Raw genomic sequence first — 21,994 nt, 5'->3', positions numbered from 1 at the left:
GGCTTCAATGGCTTCGCCTCCAGTCAACCAAGTTTCTCCTTAACACCAGCTCTTCTCAATTTGTTGTCGCAGTCATAACAGGTTACACTTTATAATTGTTGTACAACTGGAATGTTACCAATGCTATTTGAATTTGTCAAATATTTAATTTAGAATGTGGGAGGAAGAAGAGATAAAAAATATAAAAGCGATACTTCAATAGAATAACTATAGAAAATAATTTTTTTTAATTTCTACTCTTAACCTTTTCAGATTTTGATTTACTTTTTTACATTTTTTATTTTTTCTTTTTTTTTTACATGGGTGTCACCACTTATCAAGGCCCAGAGGCCACTCGAGGATAAGGGTTAATAGGTATACATTAGTCATTGTGATTTTAGCATAGTAAACAGTGGGAATTTTGTAACTTGGATTACTTAGAGGGACGATTCAATTAGAACTTGTTCACATTGGACTTTTTCTTTTTTTTTTTTTTTTTTTTCTTTCATATGTATCAACACATTATCAAGGCTAAGAGGCCACTCAAGGATAAGGGTTAAAGAGTGTACAGTAGAAATTGGACAATATAATAATCATTAGTAATGAAAATTTGGTAAAGTTGATAACTTATATGGAACGGCTCATCAAGAACTTATTTACGTTAGACTTGAAGACAACCATATTGTAGTCAGCTGGAAAGCAGGAAAACGGAAGACAATTCCACAGGCGTGCAGTTCTAATAAAAAAACTTTGTTCATGGAATCTACGTTTAGGTTTAGGCACAGATAAAGAGTGGGGGGAATTATTGATAGTGTTTACAGCTAGACGAGTGTTTCTTGTGAAAGTTTTGCGAGGGGGGGGACCATAGATTGAAGCTCAGTCGAACACTTTCCATGAAAATAACGATACATCAGAGACAAACTCACAAAATCTCTTCTGTAAGATAGAGGTTGCAAGGAAGAGAAAAGGACATCTCCTACGAGGCTACGAAGTCTATTTTGAACTCTATCAAGGCAGGACAAGTCCTTTCTAGGAGCTCCTGCCCAGATGTGGCAACAGTATTCCATCCTTGGACGTACCTGGCTCTTATATAGATAGAGAATAGCATCAGCAGTGAGATATCTACTGGATCGATAGAAAGATCCGACCATTTTTCCAGCGGCCTTGGCAACAGATTTGATGTACGTGTTCCATTTAAGATCAGGAGTAATGGTCAAGCCCAGAAGCTTGTCAAAACTTGAGGCCTCCTGAAGACGAGAGCCATTCATTTCAATTGATGCCAGATGGGGATCAGAATGTTGATGATGTAAAGAGAAGCTTGGTTTTAGATGCATTAAAAGTAACCAGCCACTCCTTTCCCCATTGTACTACATGCTCAAGATCAGAGGAGAGAGAATTGGAGAGAACTTGGTCGTTTACTGTCTTAGATGTGGTACCATAAATGGTAGTGTCGTCAGCATAAATGTCTACAAATGATGTAAGGATGTGATTTGGAAGATCATTAATGTAGATCAGGAAAAGAGTTGGGCCCAGGATGGACCCCTGAGGGACACCGGCATTAATACTGTGAGCTTCTGATTTTTGCCCCTCAACTACTACTATTATGAACCTATCAGAAAGAAATGATTTAATAATTGAGAAGACATTTCCAGCTATACCATAACTAGAGATCTTATGAAGTAAACCTTTATGCCATACCCTATCAAAGGCCTTAGATATGTCAAGAGCAATTGCCCTAGAAAGGTTGCCTCCGTCGAGAGATTTGCTAATCCTATGAGATATAACTGTAAGCACATCTGCTGTAGATCTAGCAGAACGGAAACCATATTGAGTGTCACTAAGGTTATTTTTGTTGAGATGGTTGATTACTTCTGTATTTAACACAGATTCTAGCAACTTACTCATGACGCACAGGAGACTTATTGGCCTGTACTGAGAGGGGGATGAGCGATCACCTGAATTCTTAAATACAGAGCATACTGATGAAATTTTCCAGGGAGATGGGAAACTATTCTCCTTAAGACAACCTTTAAATAGTTTTGTAAGTATGGGCGCTAGTTCAGGTTGAAGTTTTTTGAGTACTATAATTGGAATACCGTCCGGGCCAGTTGCTTTACTGGAATCTCTTATCTTGTATACTATTTTGTGTGTGTGTGCATATTTTATATAGAAATCACTCCAGACATGAAGCCACTTGATGTAAGTCGCTGAAAGAAAACAATTCAAAATCAAAACTTACCAACGATAAGTGTTCAGCAATTCTCTTCCCTTTTGTTAGAAACATTGTTCATTTTCTAGATTTTTACATTCCTGTATGTTATTCCTGTACCTACATGAGTTACGTTGAGAATTTTACAGCTTTGGTACGAAAGGGTGATCGCTTTTTCTGATTATTCATAATCAAATATAACCTCATCTATATAATAAATGATACTTCGTAATAAAACCCACATTTTTATGAATACAAATTAGTGTGACTTGAACTGCTTAGATCATCAAAAACACATTTTACGAACGTTGGGGAGGAAGAGTTCACTTTGTTGTTTATTGTATTCTTGAAACTACGCTAATCAACAAATAGATTAAAATTTCTTTTTTAAAAGATATTGCTGTCTTTCTTTGCAAAATTTCAATTACTTTGAATGTACCTATTTACTACGCCTCCCCACGGGACAGAGTTAGACACCAGGGTCGTTTTTTAACGTGCAATGTAATTAGTCCTTCATGATCAAATTCGGTTTAACATTTGTTTTACATGTGTTGGACAACTTTAAAATTTAATTTCCAAACTAATTTATCTCTGGAAATGTCTTCATTTATTCCTCCTTCTCTCAAGGCCATTCTTATCACTTTCTCCCATGTTTTCTGTGGCCATCCCCTCCAACTGACTCTACTACATTAACTGTTTTAGTTTATTCGTTCAACTTGGCCATACAATTGAAGCCTCTTCTTGGTGCCCCAACAAAGGAAAGATTCTACCTAGTAATTATATATATCTACATCTGTGCCTAAATCAAAACGCGGATTCCATGAACAATGCTTCTTTCTTAGAACTACACGCCTGTGGAACTCTGCTCCGTCTGCCTGCTTCCCTCCGGACTACAACTTGGATGTCTTCAAGTCCAATGTTAACAAATTCCTAATGAACCGCCCCCTTAATTAAACACTTCATCAAATCTCCACACTAACGTAATGTATTTGCAATAACCCTTATCCCTGAGTGGCTTCCGGGCCTTGATAAGTGGTGATCACTGTGTAAAAAAAAAAAAAAAAAAAAAAAAAAAATTCACTCCTGTTCATCCGTCTGTTTGTACTGTTCTCAATTACCACATTTTTTTTTTTGTTTTTTTTTTAAATTTAGCACAAACATTAGTCATGGTGAAAGTAAATTTTTCACTTGTAGAGGGGAACCCTGCATACTTGGCTTATTCTTCGCTGTTCTCCTATACTATCCAGATTTAATCTTTCTCTTTTATATTCATTAACAAAACCCCTAAATGAATGTATCAGCCTGTATCTAACCAATAAATATAGTGTTAAGTTCATACAAGAACTATTACAAATCATACAAACCAAACAACTAAATAATAAAATTATTGCTTCATGTAGAAAGCTTATTCACTAATGTACAATGTAAAAAAAAAATTGATATAATTATCAATAATTTGTCTCTTCATGCAATTAAAAAATATTAAAGTTATTTGCAGTCTCTTTTATGACTCTTAGAGAAACATTTATACTCAAATTGACGGTTTCAATGGGTTTGGTTTTTGGGGTTGACTTTTAGCAGATTCTGTATGGCAGACGGAGAAAACAAAATTTGATAACATAAATCCTCATTTTACATGTTATGTTGATATTTATTTTTGGTGACTATATTGACGAAATATATAAACTGCAGGATGTTTTGGATTATTCGCATTACTGTTCTCATTGTGCTATTTTTCACAACATTTTGGTTGATGTAACCTCCGACCTTCTTCAGGTGTATTTTATCGAACTCTAGAATTTTGAACAGAACCCTTTATTGTATCCGTGGGGGTAACATGCTCCGTGCAAATTCTCAAGTTTGAAAGAAAGATTATTTAGTTTGACAAGATACAGCTGAAGGTCAGAGGTTACATCGACCGAAACATTGTGAAAATAACTCTCGAGATGAGAACAGTAGTCTGAAGACTACAAATGATACGTAATAATCCTCATCTCTAAAATCTAGAGACATAATACAGAACCTTTCTCCAAAAAAAATCATTTTAAAACTAAACATATCCCATTTTTGTTGACACTTAAAAATGTTTAACATTTCTACTTATAAAACACCAACCAGCTTAAATTCTAGTCTCTTAAATTACAAGAGCAAATGCCTGTGTTGTTACAAAATAACCATTGTTTAAAAACAAAAAAAGCTATTAAACTATGTGGAACTAATCTCCTCTGCTAATTGAATTTAAAAAAAATCTAAAACAAGTTCCCTAATTATATATTAAATACAATTAAAGATTAAAAACTTTTAAAAATATTTACATATAAATTGAACCTATTGTGATCGACTTGAGGTTCCCATGAGAAGCAATAGCTATAAAAATATTGTACTCACATAAATAATTTAAGATCCAAAGTTTTGTAGTAAATAAATCTATCCAACTCTTCATCTCTACAAACGTAACCCCATTGTCTGGAAGACTATGGGGTTACACTTTGTAGAGATGATTGAACGGTCTTCTGCAGCTGAATAAGCCTATTTTTAGCATATGTTGTCAGTTGCTAACGTCGCAGGTGAAGATGCCGTGTTGAGGGTGTGTTGAATTTTGTTCACTGGTCTTCCTGAATAGTCTCCTCCAGTTCTTGGTTTGGCCTTTAGTTTTCAAATGTAGTTATCAATAGTTTTCAAAGGTTTCCAGCTGATAGGGTCAGTATCACACACTTTCATGTCACGTTTGCACACGTCAAAATAGATGAGGACGACCAATTTTCATTTTGCCAGTTGTGAGTTCACCATAGAGAATGTCTTTTAGGATTCGTCCATTGTCCGTGCGTTTGGCCGATTAAGCGTAGATGTCTTTGATGACAGACGGTGAACATGGAGAGGATACCAGCTCGTATAAGCACAGCCTCGTTTGAAACTTTGTCTTTGCAAGAAATTCTAAGAATTCTCTGCAGTTTCTGTTCTTGGTGGCTGTAGGTTGTCTATGCTTCACTGCCGTACAGAAGGGTGCTTATGACACAGGCCATGTAAACGTTCACTTTTGTGGAGATGGTGAGATGTTTATTTTCCCACACCTGAATTGTCAATTTTGCAAGAGTGGTGGATGCCTTCCTAATATGCTTGTTGAGTTCTACATCAAGAGATAGGTTGTCTGAGACTGTAGACCTGAGATATTGGAATTGATGAACTATGTCTAAGCACAGCTCATTTATGTTGATGATGGAAGATGATGGGGTTCTTTAGCTCATGATCTGAGTTTTTTTTCAGGCTAAAGCGTAATTCTAAGCAAGCAATGCAAATCCTGTCCACAAGTTTTTGAATCCTTACAACGTGAGATGCTACCACAGCATCATCAGCAAACAATAGGTTCCTGATGGTAACTTGTTGAGCTTTGGTTCTGGACCGAAGGCACTTAATGCAGGAGAGGTGTTCATTTGATCTGGAGCGAAGGTAAGCTCCATCTTCTGATAACCCATAAAACATTAGAAGCAATCGACATTATAAGTTTAGAGGAATGCAATTTCCATAATAATAATAATAATAAAGTTGTTAATAATAATAATAATAAAGTTGTTAATAATAATAATAATAAAGTTGTTAATAATAATAATAAAGTTGTTAATAATAATAATAATAATAATAATAAAGTTGATAATAATAATAATAATAATAATAATAAAGTTGATAATGATAATAAAGTTGATAATGATAATAAAGTTGATAATGATAATAAAGTTGATAATGATAATAATAATGATAGTGATAAAGTTAATAATGATAGTGATAAAGTTAATAATGATAGTGATAAAGTTAATAATAATAGTGATAAAGTTAATAATAATAATGAATTTATAAGTCCTTATATTTGCTGTATCATCCAAACATGGGTGAATTCCGGCAATTCTGCAAGAATACGACTGAATAAATCTCAATTTTGGGTGAATTATAAAAGCTCAGAAATAGTAACGTGTCAGATATAACCTTTTAAATGCTTTTATGCAAATTGACATAAAGCCATATTAGTGTATCTGCTTTCAATATCTGCATCAACTTAAAAAAGGGTTGAAATGCTACCCCCCTCCCCCAACCTAGTTAAAAACCTAATTCAGATATGATAATCTTGCCATTTGTTGAAATCCTAAACAGACTGATTGCTGTTCTCTATCCTTCCTGGATGCACAATGAATTCACTTTATGCTCTAAAGGAAATGATCGAACATTGTTGAAAGGATTTTAACACTTGCCCGTTCATTTTATGCACTCACTCACACATGACAATGTATTTTTTTCCCCTCATTTCTGTAAAAGTCATTTGATATTTTTGAGCCAAGTGTGTGAGTGTGTACATATGAATATTTTTATGTATATACTAGCGGGGCTACCCAGCATTGCTCTGTTGTAAAATGTGCATGAATATCATTTGATGCAGAATTCTTATTATAAACAGAAATATCGTAAATATTAAACGTTATGTTAAATTCCTTAAAAAAAATGAAGTAAAAACGAAAAGAAGCTGAGACATGTGCATGTCAGTATTGTTTTTTCTAAACGGTTAATTTTTGTAAGAAAAAAAGAAAAATACTCAAGCTGAGATCAAAATCAAAACCTAAAGACTGAGTCAAGTACGATCATTAAAAAGTGTTTTCAAACCCACTTTTACTTAACATAAGGATGATTTCAACTGTTTCACAACTGTATGCGCAGTCGTGAAACAGTTGAAAGCAAATAAAATTCCAATCACCCACACATACCAATTTTTCAATTTTGACCCCTTAGCAATCCTTTTTTCTGGATGAAAACTGATTAAAAAGTTTTCTACCCGTCTGAATACCTTATATACCAAATTTCAAGTCTGTAGATCAAAGATTTGAGTATATAGGTTTAGAAGTGTCCTCATACACACATTCTCACTTTTAAAAATATATAGATTTACTAGCAGGCCATCCCGGCGTTGCCCGGTTGTAAAATATGCATAAATATATTTTAATTCGTACAGAAACTGAGACTTGTGCATGTTAGGATTATGTTATTTCTAAACAGTTCAATTTTTGTAAATTAAAAAAAAAAAAAAAAATACTCCAGCTGAGATCGAAGCCAAAACTTAAAGCCGGTGAGTCAAGTATGATAACCATTAGGCCAGCTTAGCATGATCTTTAAAGAGTTTTGTGAAACAGTTGACAAACAGATAAAAATACGACCCCCCCCCCCTACATAATTTTTTTCCTGATGAAAACTGATTAAAAAGTTTTCCGCATGTCTGAATACCCTATATTGCAAATTTCAAGTTTGTAGATCAAAGATTTGTTGAGTATATAGGTTGAGAATTGTCCTCACACATACACATGCTCACTTGTAGATATAGACTAGCGGGGGGGGGGAGTACCCGGCGTTGCCTGGGTGTTTGAAGGTGTGTATTGGGGGCGGGGTAGATCAAAACAACTCTGTTTTAAAAAAAAAATAAAAATAAAAATAAAATGTTGGCCGGGTGTTTGGAGGTGTAAAAGAAAGAAAAAAAGAAAAAAAGTTTTAGTAGGAAGGTAGGCTTGGACCCTGAAGCCTTGACGCGAAGGTGGAAACGAAATGGAAAACCTGCAACCTAACCATCTCAGCCACGAAGGGAGAGGAATTGATAAGTGTTTTAAGTTAACATTTATAAAGTGAAATTAACAGGTGCAAGAAAGTTACATCGCATGATGTTTGACATAGTTTTGCGCTACAAGCCAGTTTCTGTTTCTCCCGCTCCATCATTTGCTTTTTTTATACTGAAAAGTGTAACGAAGACGTAAATAGCTCGTAAAAGTTGAGCAAATTAAAAATAGCCGCGACCCCCATTCTAAAGTCATAGATATTATGATTTAGACAGCATATAAAGTTTTAAGGAGTGAGCCGGCTGAGAAGCCCGGCGAAAAAAGCCTTTGGCGGACTTACAAAAAAATACACACACACACACACACTAACACATTTTCGCTTCTATATATATTAGCAGACACCAGTGTTTCATGTTCATGAAATCTTTAGTGTATAATTACTGTTGGTCGAAAGATTCCAACTCGGTGTCAAAATCACTTTTCATTCTGCTATTCAACCTCGAGGCCTGCCTACATATCAGTAAACAATATGAAAAAAAAAGTCAATTTTTTTTTTTTTTTATGGACCGTTTCTTTAACACTTGGACAACTAACACCAGTACAGTCTATTGAAGAGAAACATTAATTTGTTGCATGTTCTCTTAAAGCAAACTTTCTTGTTGGGATCAGAACATAGAAATTTTGCACAAACAGATCATCAATTCTTTCATTATACATAAAGGGTATTTATTTATTTTTCTATTTATAGAGGTGGAAAACTTTCAATTACAATAAATCACAGAAAAATGAATTTTAAAAAATGCAAAAAATTTTTATTAATCAAAAAGAAAAAAATGGTTGTAAACATTATCATTAGTTAATGTTAAAATTTGAAACAATTATTTTTCACATTTTAGAAATTAGCTTGTTAGTGCTTTATGAAAAACTTTTGCTTTCCTCAGGACTCCATGGTGTTCTGAAGTTTGGGAAACCCTTATCTAAAGGTCCAATTTTTGCAACCTCTACATGTCAAATTGGACTTTATTTCGACAATAATGCATCAAATATTATTTTCCAAGGAATCTATTGTATCTGGTTTATCAGTGTAGACATGGGAGTTTACATATTCTCAAAGAAAATCTAGTGGGGTTAAATCGCACAAGCGAGGTAGCCAATTGACAGTTTCTGAAATTCTTAGTTCATCAAATGTTTGTCAGTAAATTTATCATACATCTGCAATTCGCAATCACTGCTTGGGCGTCAATTTCTGATGATTAATTGCTAAATCATGAACTCAAAATAACCAATAGTTGCCAAATTTTCAATCAAAGAAATATATCTTTAAGAAATGCTCAGTATTAAAGATGAGTATTAATATATAAAAATATAAATTACATTTTGTATAAATATATTCAAAATACATTTCATACTGTTCAACATTGGAATACATAAATGTAAAAAAAAGTCACCAGCAAATTTAAGGATTCAAAATCTTTTTTGTTAAAAAGATTTCACTTAAAAAAAAAATCACCATTTTTACATTGTTGTGTGTGTGTGTGTGTGTGTGTGTATATATATATATATATATATATATATATATATATATATATATGTCTTTTCAATTCAATAGAAATCCTCCTAAATTTGCTGATGAGGAGACCGTGCTTACCAAAAAAACTATGTATAATTGTTCTACGTGACTTCATGTATACCACAAATAAAAAGCACGGATTTCCGAAACGATCGTACAGATAATTGACTTTGTTGTTGTTCCTTCTTATGAAACTGATTTTTAATTTAATTAAAATTTGATTTTTAAATTTAAAAAATTTTTTTTAAATTTTTAAATTATAAATCACATTACTTTATATATATATATATATATATATATATATATATATATATATATATAATTAAAAAAAAAAATGCATATTAAAACTCCCACCCAAAAATTAGTTCTGTTACATAAGACCAACAAGGAACTCTTTTTAAAATTTTTTTTAAATAGTTTTTCATCTGCTATCACGAGTATAGACCTTTTTCTGATAAAATGAAAATTCTGAACTGCTGTTTTTTTTTTTTTTTTTTTTTTTTTAAGACTAAAGAGTTTCTTGTTTTGTTGACGGGAATTTTTATACAAGGGTTGCTCTATACTTTGATCTATATATATATATATAAACACACACACACACACACCTGTCTCTAGGCAGATTAATAATATGAATGTGTATTTGTTTAGAATTGTCAGCTAATCTCGTTAGATAAATGGTTGAAATTCAAGTTCGTTCAGACTGATAGAATTTATAAATATTTCATATTTGACTTTTTCTCACGCTAAAAGGATTTCACAATTTCTTCAACCAAGATGAATCGTTTTCTAATTTTATTCAACCTTATTTTTAAATATCAGGTCTGAAAAATTATAAAAGCAAACTATTAAAATCTCTACAAATGTTGGAATTCAAAATCACCAATTCGGTTTGTCCTTGTTGGTGATTCTATTAATTTACAATGAGCTGTCAGTATTGAGAAAATTAAAGAACTCAAGAAACTTCTGCTTCGACCCGAACCTCATAAAACTATTTGTACTTTCATTCTCTTATTCTCTCTTCCTCTGTGTGTATGTTCTTACAATCCCCAGAACAGTTTTTAGTGGTAATCAACTGATGATCCCTGAAGTAATCTTAGAATTATTATGAATTTATGAAAGCAAAGTAATATAGTCATCGCAAGAGATTAATTGTTTAAGGACTTGAAATTAAATTTTTTTAAACATAAAAGGTTTAAAAATATCCAATATATATATATCTACCCTTATATAAAAGTCACTTTGTGTGTGTTCCTTCGTTCCTTATAAGTTCCAAAACAGCTGAGCCTGTCTTTTGCAAATTTCACAAACGTAATTCATATGTCTAGCAGTTTTCATAGATAGTTTTATACATGAATTCGTCGAAAATCGAAAACATCTGATCCTAAAGTTTTTTTCTTATACATAAAAAATAATTTTTATAGGGGAATGTTTTAGGTTTAGGCAAGGGAGATAATAAAATCTCAACAAATAATTTCTTCTTAGAAAAAAAAATTTGACATCTGGAAACATAGCTCAGTAGTAGAGCTGTTCAAGGCCGTGTGTACCTCACCATTTTATTTGAATTTTTTTTTTTATTAATGAATTCAATTTACGATAAAATGAAAGGTACCATTTAAAATTGCTGGAAATCATTTCTTTGCATATTTTAAAACTAAACGTTAATCAGAAGTGAGTTTCCAGGGCATTCATCCTCGAGCTCAAATATCAAATGATGTAATATTGTAAACAAGCACAGACAGAATTTGAACTACATTATCATTATTTATTTTTTAAATTTTTTTTTATTTATTTTTTATTTATTTTTTTTTGTGAAATAGTCCACCTGGCAAATTATTCCTCGTAATAGAATCAATCCTCTATTGATTCTTTCATAATACATATGCAATCTGCATAAATTAAGATATCATGCTTAAACGTATTATATGACCGAACAAAGCCGGGCGTCCAGCTAGTAATATAGTGGACTTTCCACCACAAGAACTAAGTTGCTCAGAAATCCACACAGATGATTTGTTTTTGGTGGTGAAGGCTTTGTGTAGAACCAACCACACTTTTTGGTATTACTGCTAACCTTTGTCAGTGCAGACGACTGCCACAGGACAAAGTATACAGTAAACCGCAGGTTTTTACATCAGTTTCCTTCTCCTAAATGCATGTCTTAACAAAGATTAGGGATGCATCTCTCCCAGTGAATTAATGCGCCCCCAGATACTAACCTGGAAATTTATACGACTCTGCGCGGTACCTACAGTGCCTATACTTCCCAAATGGTCACTCATCTGGTACTGGCCAGGCTCAATGTTGCTCAACTTTGGTGATCTGGCAAGAACCGGTGCATCAACGTGATTGTGCTGTATACAACTTATATATGTATGAGAAATTTAAAAAATTTAACGATAAAAATCAGTTGTTACAGTTTTGAACACTGGCTGTTCAGAAGCTACACCACACGAGTTGTTCCTATCAAATCATTGCTGTCACCAACTTAACCCTGCCATAGATATCCGTACAGGGATTAGCTGAATGATATAAAGCAAGATGTTTAGGCATTACACATGTATACATGCATTAACTGATGATGTACTGTTGAAATATTATGAAGTGTCTCCAAGCCGAGACCACACTAAAATATAATCTGGTAGGTTGATAAAATGATTAGTGGATCCTTTGAATTACTGAGGTAATTATGCTATGACAATTAGGTATTAGCTTTTTGGGGATGCCAGATGACTGGAGATTGAGCTGGGGGACCGCTGGATGTAACCAGTTCCAGTGGTTAGTTGAGATTAACTGATAAAAAGACTGGACTGTAAAAGTACTTTACTGAAGGTAAATACATTTGAGGGACGTATAACACTTAGTGTTGGGACGATTAATCAGAATCAGGAATCAGAAAAATTGTCTATTTTCCGATGCCAAAACAGTTCTTTTAATTGTCTTTTTTATTTGATTTTGTTTAAACCAAAATCTCCCACTACTGGTAATAATGGTAAAATAAGTAGAGATTTATAAAGAATCGGAATCAGTAATTGTATCGAAATCGGGGAAAACTATTGGAATCGTCCCATCACTAATAACACTTCAAGAAGATTGTTGAGTCAACACTAGAAGAATCTTGGCATTCGGCAAAGAAGATTGTCATTAGAACTGACACAATTCAACAACAATCAATGGTGTTTGGGTCTCTAGCTGATATTCCTAACAACACGCACGCACTATGTTCAACAAGACGAGTTCCCACAATGTATATGTGTTTGTTGCTTCTTTTTTATGTATGCCAATCTTGAGCCATGCTTTGACTCTCCTGCTACTCATCGCACTAGAATCGCATAATTTTAACTCTTTTTCACTTTTGTTATCTTCGGATATCTATATTTGCAGCAAATGTTTAAATTAAGAGTTTGAATTTTAAGAGTTCTAGTGAAAATACGAGAGTTGTTCCAAAAGTAAGGCCTCCTATTTTTTTAGCTTAAAAATTAAACCTTGGTAAAGCTACAAAAATAGGACCGGTATCATCAAAGCGAGCGGCCTTTTGTGCTCCAGGATTTATTTTTCTACCATTTTTAATGCGCTTTTGCCCATCTTTTGTCTGAAGCGCGCTTTGTCATTCACATCTATTACACTATGAAATCAACAACCCCGTCTCTTAACTGCACTGACATCAACTGCATAGGGTTTATAAACATTCAACAGGCACCGGTTAATGTTGATCGGTTCAATTCTTTCTGCATGGAGGAATTCATTGATGCATCTCTGCTTCTGACACATCCATGACAGTGGTTGATTTCTTAGTCTCACAAGCTGGTGAAAATCCAAAATGGTGTTTTTTATAAATGGGATTTTTTTTACTGAAGGAGTCAAAACATAAAGTGGGTGAACTGAAAACTGAGTTCCTATGTTAAAAATTGAACAAATAAATTATTCAAATGTACTATTTAATTAAAAAATTTTTTTTATAATCTTACAATGTAATTTTTAATGTATAATATTATAAAAAAAATTTTTTCACCATATTATACATTAAAAATTACATTGTAAGATTATAAAAAAACATTTTTCACCATCTTACAATGTAATTTTTAATGTATAATATGGTGAAAAAAATTTTTTATAATCTTACAATGTAATTTTTAATGTATAAGATGGTGAAAAAATTTTTCACCATCTTACAATGTAATTTTTAATGTATAATATGGTGAAAAAATTTTTCACCATCTTACAATGTAATTTTTAATGTATAATATGGTGAAAAAATTTTTCACCATCTTACAATGTAATTTTTAATGTATAATATGGTGAAAAAATTTTTCACCATCTTACAATGTAATTTTTAATGTATAATATGGTGAAAAAAATTTTTTTCAAATGCAAAGCAACTTTAAATAAAAATACTAGTGTTGGGACGATTCCTAATTTTTATATGATTCCGATTCCAGGAAAATATTGATTAACAATTCCGATACCAAGTACGATTCCGATTCCTAGGGAATTTATTGTTTTGAAATATACCAGGTAGTTTTATACTTATGGTCGGTAGTTCCCAAATATGTTCCCTAACTTTGGAAGAGATATTTTATGTCTACACCGTCGTGTTTTGGTTTAAATAAAATTATTATATAGTAAACTAAACGGAAAAATTAGCAAAATTTATTTTAGAGAAAATTTATTTTACTTAATTGGAATACAGAAAATAGAATTTATCCTTCAGAGAAAAAACAAATAAAATAGAATTTATATAACAGAACAAAAACAAGAAAATTAGAGAATAAATACACACGATTCATTATTTTGGTCCTCATAATTAACAGATTTAATGAATTAAATAAAAAAAAGATATAGCGGAAGAGAAAGAAAATATATACTAATTAAATATAAAAAAGATAAATGTTTAATTTAATAATTTATAAATGAACGTGCGTAATGAAAAAAAAACAATATACCACGTGACATGGCGCCGTAGATACAAAATAACCTTTCCAAAGTTAACGACCATATATGAGAAATATCATTAATCGAAAGTTTTTGTGTTTTATACCAAAAGGTAGGTATAGGGAAAAGTTACAATTAAAGGAATTTCAAAAACGATTTTTTGTTTAGTTATTGATAGTTGTATTTGTGACGGCAGTTCTTCAGACCTCCATAATTCACAAGGAGTAGTTAACACCTATTATTTTTGTTTACTTTTTCATTGCTTTTGCACGTTGTTTCTAACGTGAAGAATAAGTTTAGCCAAACTAATTTTGAAATAGGGTATATCAAAGGAACACATATAAAAATGATACCACTATAAAAAACAAATGAAATACTAGATAAAATTGAGCAAACATAATTACCAAAATTACAGAAAAAGATAAAAAAAAAACAAAAAAAAAAAAAATGGTGAAGTTTGTTGAGTGAAATGAATTATTGAAATAAAATTAATTGAACTAATAGAAATGTTAAATAAAAAAAATGTCACATTTCAATATTTTTTTAATAATTAAATTCTCAGGGTTGTCGAAATTAAAAATTAAGTGATTTTTTTTTTATTAGACTTCTTTCGAAGCTTGTTACCTTGAAAAATACATTTAAAACCCTGTTTTTTTTAAAAATAAATTGAAAAATAAACGCAATTAAAAAAATTTAATTGATAATTGAAACTTTAAAAACATATTAAACATTGAAAAAATTACTTATCTTACAAATTAACGTCCAATAAAGTAGATCCAGTCTTCATACAGGAATTCGTTTATAATAAATATATCTTTCCCAAACTTAAAAATTAAATTTTTTTTTTTTTTTTTTTTTTTTTTTTTTTTTTTTAGAAAGAGTGCTTTAAAATCGGCGGGGAGTGCCGCCTAAAATTTTAAAGAAGTAAATTTTAGGAGTTTAGTGCTTTTCAAAGACGGTTATCATAATTTATCATCATCATTTAATTTCCTTTCCCCCCCCCCCCCCCACACCTTTCCACGTGGTTCAGTAGTTAACCAGTGCTCCTGTTGCTGTCAGTCAGCTATCTTTACCTAAGTTTTAATTTCTAGTTAAAAGAATTTTTCATGAATAGAATCAGCATTTTTAAAAATTATTTTTTTAGTTGTATATATTGTATTTACTCTTTGAAGTTAAGGAGGGTTAAAAAAAAAATGGTGACACCTAGATGGTGACGTAGGCAAAAAAAAAAAAAAAAGACACTGCGATTTCGACCCTCACTAATAAAACTGCTCTGAGTGACTAGTTGATAATTTTTTGTTCCTTTTCTTTTTTATTTTGCTCCTCCAATTTATTTGGATGCTTCATAGTTAAATGTTTTAACATGTTGGTTGTGGTCATGTTAGATGGTTTTATTCCTTGCGATATTTTAATTTGACAAGCTTTGCAAATGGCTTTCAACTCATCTTCATCAACTTCAAAAAGACTTTTTTGGACTTTGGGCCATATTAGAAAATTCAGTTTATCTGTAAACAAATAATTTACTATTAAATTTTGTTTTAAAGCTAGTCACTTATTTGGATAATTAATTGAAAATAATCCGCTAAAAAAGACAAAAAGAAAAAAATATAAAGGGATGGGGCGGTAAATTGTACCAACCGGTAGTTAACAAAAAAAACTTATAGAATTTAATTTTTGAAACCAATGTATAAAAGTTTACATAATGAAATGCAAATATGCATTTTCGGGTTTGTATTACTGTACACATAGATTCGAAAAAGTTGTCAAAAAACAAATATATAACAAACAAATATTATCAAATAATAAACTAGACAAAATACTATTAAAAAAACACCGAATATATGTCAAAATATGTCACGGTAACATATATTGAGCGAGTTTCTAGCAGTATTTTGTATAGTTTATTATTTATAACATCTTTTCCTGAACTTACCGTGTTAAAGAGAGTGTTGGGTGCCATTTTGAATTTTCCAATACATCGGTAAACACTGTATGCTTTTCGAGCTGAATAAACATGTTACATTGAATAAAAACTCAAAAAATATATCCAGTTAGGTAGAAAAATAACTTATCTTGCCTTTGATAACATTTATTTGTTATATATTTGTTTTTTGACAACTTTTTCGAATCTGTGTACAGTAATACAAACCCGCATTTTCTTTTGAATTTTTTTTGGGGTTGACTGTGTTCAATTCACACATGGTTGATGCGGTTCAATATTGCTAAACTATAAGTCCTTAGTAAAATTCTATTTATAAATACTTTTTAAAATGAAATTATTTAATTAATCGTAAATATTATTTAGACATAAAAATGAATTGATTACAAAACCTTTTAAAAAAATATATATTAATTTCTTTTTCGTTCGGCAAAAAACTGCGCAAAACACTTTTAATTTTCAATTTAAAATTCTAGAAAAAAGATTATATTATTCTGCTTTTAATATAATCAAATTCAGGGTTTTATCTTTCTGGAGAAAAAAAAAAAAATAATGGATTTTATTTCAATGAAATTAAAATAAAAAAAAAACTTGACTGAATTGAATTAATTACCCTTAAATTAAAGAAGGGGTTATTTAATAACTTAAGGTTTGGATACTGTCAAAACTTTGCGAAATAATACGTGATCAATTTCATTTTAGAGATATTTCTTTCAAAAGTCTTCTTTTAAAAAAAGAAAAAAAAAGTATATTGTTCTATTAAACTTTTTACTGTTTAAATAATTTGACTTTGCTCGTTTTATTTTAAGAAAATATAAGTTGAAAAAGCATTTTCATTCACTATTAGAAGATTTGTCAGTAAAAAAAAACAATCGCCAAAAAGATAAGCGTTTTTTTTAATTTTTACTTGCAATGTAGAGCCCTGCATACTTCTTTTCAAGTTAACTCTTTTGTAGTTTTGATTACAATAGATCTGAATGAATGAACCTTGTAAGGGAGGGGCACTAAGCATTGCCCTGTTAATAATGAATTTCTTTGGTTTCTTTTATAACATGCTACATTTCTCTCTTGCGGTTAGAAATATCAGGAAATTTTTTCTTTTTTTCAACATCAGACTAAAAGAATCGTAATGAAGGAATCGGAAAATTAAGGTATTTTTTAACAATGCGATTCCGATACCTCCCAAAATACACGATTCTTACGATTAACGATTCCGATTAATCGTCCCACCACTAAAAAATACCTTGAATAATTTTTGATTCTTGTACAGAATTCTACGTATATTAAAAACCAAAAATAAAAAAAAACGTACCATGACAATATGAAAAGATTATATTCCTAAAATCATGTAAAAATTGATAAAGTAATTTTTATTTTTATAAAGAAAATCATTTTTCAGCAATTAATAGGAATTTGTAGGCATTACAACATAAATCTCACAAGTTTGAATTGTGTTGAGTTATCTCCCTTTGTTTTTCTGACTTCTTGAATACTCATAAGGTTTCTTATTTAAAAATAAAACTAATTTATCAATTTCAGTGATTTTTGGAATATGACATTTTTGTTGCCATCATTTTTTAATTTAGGAAATCTGGACAAAAACCTAACTTTAATGTTATTGTGTAACAAACCCTCTACCTATACAACTTGGTGTGGGAGGATGATTTCTCTTTTATATCTCTGTATATCATTTCTATATTAAAAAAAAAAATCTTAGTATCCTGGAAAATGTTTTCACTTATCTTCAATGTGAAAGCTAGAGGTCAGGTGGTCTGTGTAGAACATGGGTGGGGTGTTGTCCAAGACCTCCTCCCCTCGTCTCCTGTGACAGTGAATTCCCATTTCGTAAATACAGTCTCGTTTCCTGAAGATTGTGCCTGCAAATCGCACCATTCAAGTGGAACAGTTCTTTCTGGATGGTTGGCATCGACGTCATTCTTCAAACCAAATGTAAGAGTTCAGCTTTGTTACTGTAGGCACCTGGAAATGTCAAGCCACTCCAAGAAAACAAACACCTGCCAACTTCTCGGTGAGAAGTGCCTGTTCGGCTCAATTGAAAGACAATTCAGTGTTTGTCAAACTAATATTTGATTTTGAGAGCGTTTGATTTCATGTTGAGTTTCATTTCGCATGAACACAATCGACAATGAAATTAAAAAAAAAAAAAAACTCTTTTGATGACTAAATAGTAATAATCTATAAAGTTGGTTATTTCCTGTCCACTTAATCCTCCACCCCTTCTAATACTGCCAAATAGGTGTGCACATGTAATCAGCCATATTGGCCACTTAATCGGTAATCAGCTGATTAATTACTTTTCTCTTTCCTATTAAATTTAAACCATTTCATTAATGCCAAGTAAATTTGTCCGTAGAGCCCTGCTTTATTAAATGAAAATACAATTTCCAATTCTTAAGTGAATAACTATTAAGGTGAATTTCTGCTTCCATTGGAACATGCTGCAATGGTTACCTCTGCTCTGCACCTGCTGCTGCTCTACTTTCTCTTCTATTTTTGCTGCTCTCATAGTCTCATCAGTATTTAAAGTTGTAAAGTAGAAACTAGATTCATACACATCTCCACGAATGAAGGTGGTGCGCTTAAATATTTTGAAGCCAGTTTACTCAGTAGTGGTAAAATCAGTTTGTTTCACCACTGAAATGGATCATCACCTTTTGCGAATAGTGGTAAAGCTACATAACGATCAAATTCTTTTGTGCACTTATTCATAAGAGATTTACTCCTTTTGAGTTTAGATTGTGCTTCTTGTATTTCTTTTGCAGTTGCAGTCTCCAGGTTTAACTTGGCCTTTACCTCCTCTAAGTTTGGATTTGTTACTGTAGGCTGTAGTGCTGGGACAATTGGAATCTGGAATTGGAAAAATCAGAACTTATCAGGGTGCTGGAAAAATTTCAGTCTAATTTTCAACTCCAAGAACTATTCCTTAACTTGTTGGATTTAATTTTACATTGTTGGTGCAAAAGATAAAATAATGAGTACTTATTGCCTTTGATAAGGCACAAGGGTCTACCAGCTACGGTATAACTGGAAATGTTTTCTCAATCATTAAATTATTTCTCTCTGGTAGGCTCATAAGAATAGTGGTTGATGGGCAGAAATCAGAGGCCCTCAGTATTAATGCTGGAGTCCCTCAGGCGTCCATTCTGGGCCCAACTCTTTTCCTGATCTACATCAATGATCTCCCAAAACACATACTTAAATCATTCATTGACATCTATGCTGATGACACGACCATCTATGGCAACACGTCAAAGGCCGTAAATAACAAAGTTCTCTCTGATTCTCTCTCCTCTGATCTTGAGCGCATGGTACAGTGGGGGAAGAGGTGGCTGGTTACTTTTAATGCATCTAAAACCAAACTCCTATCTTTACATCATCAACGCTTTGATCCTCATCTGGCATCAATTGAAATGGATGGCTCTCGTCTAGGGGAAGCTCCATGTTTTGATAAGCTTTGGGCTTAACCTTTACTTCTGATCTGAAATGGAATACGTACATCAAGTCAGTTGCCAAGGTTGCTGGAAAAATGGTAGGATCATTCTACCGCTCCAGAAGATATCTCACTACTGATGCAATTCTCGATCTATATAAAAGCCAAGTACGTCCAAGGATGGAATACTGCTGCCACATCTGGGCAGGAGCTGCTAGAAGCAGCTTATCCTGCCTTGACAGAGTACAAAATAGACTTTGTGGCTTAGTGGGGGATGCCCTTTTCCCTTCCCTGCAACCGCTCTCCCACACGAGAGAAGTTGCGAGCATGTCTTTGTTTTATCGTTATTTCCATGGCAAGTGCTTGTCTGAACTCCAATCTCTCGTCCCCCCTTGCCAATCTTTCATGATAAACACCTGTCTAGCTGAAACCACTGTCAAAAATTTACCCCACTCTTTATCTGTGCCCAAACTAAAACGTAGATTCCATGAACAAAGATTCTTTCTCAGAAGTGCACGCCTGTGGAACTCTCTTCCGTTTGCCTGATTCCCACCTGACTACAACCTGGATGTCTTTAAGTCCAACATAAACAAGTATCTTAAGTAAGACACGTTATCAAATCTCCAATACAAACGTACTGTACACGTAATAACCCTTATCCCCGAGTGGCTTCCGGGCCTTGATAAGTGGTGACTACCTTGTAAAAAAAAAAAAAAAAAACCCAGTAAAATGAAAATTATACATCATAATAATATAAAAAGAAACAATGTAAATTTATTTTACTTGTGTCAAAAAATAAAAAATTGTTTTTTTGCCATCATTGACAAATCTGACAAAAATACGTCAAATACTTTGAGATTTTTCACGTTTTTACGCTAGACACATTTTGGAATCTCCTGTCTGTTTAGTAGGGTTTACTAGTCGTAAAAGCAAGTTCTTAATATAATAGCAAGTGGATAAAAAGGCAATAAACTCAAAGCGAGTAATAAATAAATCAGTTATTAATATCAGTAAAAAAAATATTAATATCAGTAAAAAAAATATTAATATCAGTAGAAAAAGAATATTAATATCAGTAAAAAAATTAATATCAGAAAAAAAAATATTAATATCAGTAAAAAAAAAATATTAATATCAGTAGAAAAAAAAATATTAATATCAGTAGAAAAAAAAATATTAATATCAGTAGAAAAAAAAATATTAATATCAGTAGAAAAAAAAATATTAATATCAGTAGAAAAAAAATATTAATATCAGTAAAAAAAAATATTAATATCAGTAGAAGAAAAAATATTAATATCAGTAGAAGAAAAAATATTAATATCAGTAGAAGAAAAAATATTAATATCAGTAGAAAAAAAAATATTAATATCAGTAGAAAAAAAAATATTAATATCAGTAAAAAAAAAATATTAATATCAGTAGAAAAAAAAATATTAATATCAGTAGAAAAAAAAATATTAATATCAGTAGAAAAAAAAATATTAATATCAGTAGAAAAAAAAATATAATTAAAACAATTTTGTCAGTTAAGTTTATATTCCTTCCATCGATGCAAATACACAAATGAAGACTGAAAATTTGCTTTTAAGCTCATATTTGAAAGAAATTTAAAATGTATTTTACTAAGATGTTTTTCTTATAAATTTAAATATGAAAGGAAATATATTTTCATGTAAATACAGAAGTTAAGTTTTTACTATATAAAAAAATTTGAAGTAGATGTAAATCTTTAGCAAATCCCTCTAAACAAAAGTGAGATTCTAGTTTTTAGTCGTGTGCAAGCGACTCTATAATCACTCCGTCAATCGGTTGGTCTGTCCGTAACACTTTTGTACTTGGTCTTTTTGGTTAAGATCAAAGGTCTGTTAATAGATGCTGTTCTTAGCTTTTTAAGCTTTTCTTGGCCTTTTGGCCAAAATCAAAGTGTAGTATCTGTTCTGGCAGATACTGCAAGCAAAGACCATATGTGGGGGTAGCCCCACATATAAGACCTTGGTCAATGTAGGGCCAACCCTTCATACCAATTGTCACTATCCAGCTCCCCTACTCCCCGGGGAGTTGGCCCCCATTTCCCCTTCACTCCTCACATTAAAAATCGGCCTTGTGCCTAATTTGCTCGGTGGGGGAGCAAATAAATACAGCTTTTCTTACCCCTTTGTGCCATCATCAAAGTGTAGTATCTGTTCTTACTACATGCTGTACTTATTGTAATTTAAAGTGGGGGATCACTTTTCTGTATTAATTTAATGTAAAATGATCACCTACTTTACAACCAGTCAGTCTCAAAGCCATTCAAGTTGTTTTTGAAGGATTCCAGTTATTTTTTTAA

General features: G+C 31.8%; 1 protein-coding gene and 1 pseudogene across 1 annotated transcript in view; both read left to right on the top strand.

Annotated features, from left to right (window-relative positions):
• The window catches only part of LOC145260438 (uncharacterized), a 138,295-nt gene that overhangs the window by 17,511 nt on the left and 98,790 nt on the right, over positions 1 to 21,994 (top strand). The window lies entirely within an intron of this gene.
• Positions 21,558 to 21,682, top strand: LOC145265226 (U2 spliceosomal RNA; annotated as a pseudogene).

This window comes from Euprymna scolopes, chromosome 3 (assembly GCF_053919585.1).
Source record: "Euprymna scolopes isolate OS-2025 chromosome 3, ASM5391958v1, whole genome shotgun sequence".
NCBI lineage: Eukaryota > Metazoa > Mollusca > Cephalopoda > Sepiida > Sepiolidae > Euprymna > Euprymna scolopes.
The sequence above is the reverse complement of the archived record's forward strand: the minus strand, read 5'-3'. Positions and strand labels throughout refer to the sequence as shown.